The following is a 1,805-nucleotide window of genomic DNA, read 5'->3' on the forward strand; positions in this document are numbered from 1 at the left end:
GCCCAGGAGTGGGACTGCTGAGTCATACGGGAATTCTACTTTTGGTTTTTTAAGAAACCTTCATACTGTTCTCCGTAGTGGCTGCACCAATTTACATTCCCACGAACAGGGGAGGGGGGCTCCCTTTTCTCCACTCTCTCTCCAGCATTTACTATTTCCAGACTTTCTGATACCTCACTGCAGTTTTGATTCGCATTTCTCTAATAATTAGTGATGCTGAGCAGCTTTTCCTGTGCCTCTTGCCTGTCTGTATGTCTTCTTGCGGGAACTGTCTATATAGATCTCCTGCCCGTTTTTTTGATTGGATTGTTTGTTGTTTTGCTACTGATCTATAGGAGCTGCTTGTATATTTTGGAGACTAATCCCTTGTCAGTCATATTGTTTGTGAGTCTTTCCTCCTATTCTGTGGGTTGCCTTTTCCTGCGATGGTTTCCTTTTCTGTGCAAAAGCTTGACAGTCCCGTTTATTTTTTTATTTTCATTACTCTAGGGAATGGATACAAGAAGATACTGCTGTGATTTATGTCAAAGGGAGTTCTGCCTAAGTTTTCCTCTGGTAGTTTTGTAGTTTCCAGCCTTACTTGTAGCTCTTTAATCCATTCTGAGTTTGTGTCTTTCTGTGTATGGTGTTAGAGAATGTTCTGATTTCTTTCTTTCACATGTAGCTGTCCAGTTTAGACTCTGGTTTCTGTGTCTGGGTGTCTCCCTCTGGTGGGCAAGGCTGGCCTAGCAGCCTCCCTGGAGGGCAGGCCCAGTGCCCGCCCAGCCCCACAGGTGGACGGTGCTGCGTCCTGGCCGTCTGGTGGGCAGGACCGTGTCCACCAGGGGGGCTCAGAGGGGTCTCAAGGTGGCCAGTCTGCTGACAGCTGGGGCTGTGACCCTGCCTCGGGGCAGTGTGACTGAGTCTCCCAGCTCTGGGTCTGACGGGCCCGGATCTCAGCCCAGAGGCAGTGTTCACGGGGCCAGTGTATGTCCAGGAGAGCCCCAGCCCTCCTGTCTCTGCAAGAGACCCTCCGAGGGCAGCAGGTAGGTCCGGCCTAGGCTCCTGCCCGGCTCAGCGTGCGTGAGGTTTTGTGCGGCCGTGTCAGCGTGAGTCTGGGTCTTTGCCTCACTGCCTTCATAGCCAGATGCTCTGGGGACCCCCGGGGTCACACCCCCGCATGGGAAACAGTGTGGGCTCCAAGCACTCACTCTTGGGGGTCGCTCTGCGGGGTCACCTCCCCCCAGGGTGGGGGGCTCCGCCGTCTTACCATGGTTCCTTCTTCATGTCTGCAGCGGTAGACCGTCTCAGGGAGGCTCTGGTCTTCCCCATCGATGGCTGGCTTGCTTGTGAGAGGCGGTGGGCTTGGGTTGTCTCTACCTGCGGCCTTGGCTGATGCCATTCTCAGCATGGGCAGCCCCATGGGGGGCAGAGGCCCCGTGTGGCGGCCTGAGGGACGGATAGCCCGCCCCCCTGAGCCTGGTGGAGTGGGTCGCCCTTCTGTGTGGCGTCAGGACTGAGGCGGGAGACCCGAGTCAGCCCTGCTCCCCTACTGCCTGCCTAGTTTACTTTGGTTTGGTCTCCCCTCCTGGTATTTCTCTGTGTAGCCTGCGCTGGTTTCAGGCCGTATCTACTCTGGGACATGCTGTGACCACTAGTTCCTGTCAGAGTACGAGGACGCGTCCCCGGGGTGTGGCATCGTGGGCAGTTGTCCTGCGCTGTCCCCGCCCGCGGCCACTCCTGCCGACGGCCATCGCGTGGCCTGTGCCCCGCGGCCATGGGGCTGCCCCCGGAGCCGGGTGCGGTGACACGGCTTGCCCTAGGGC

This window comes from Giraffa tippelskirchi, chromosome 9 (assembly GCF_054371585.1).
Source record: "Giraffa tippelskirchi isolate mGirTip1 chromosome 9, T2T-mGirTip1v1.2.pri, whole genome shotgun sequence".
NCBI classification, from domain to species: domain Eukaryota; kingdom Metazoa; phylum Chordata; class Mammalia; order Artiodactyla; family Giraffidae; genus Giraffa; species Giraffa tippelskirchi.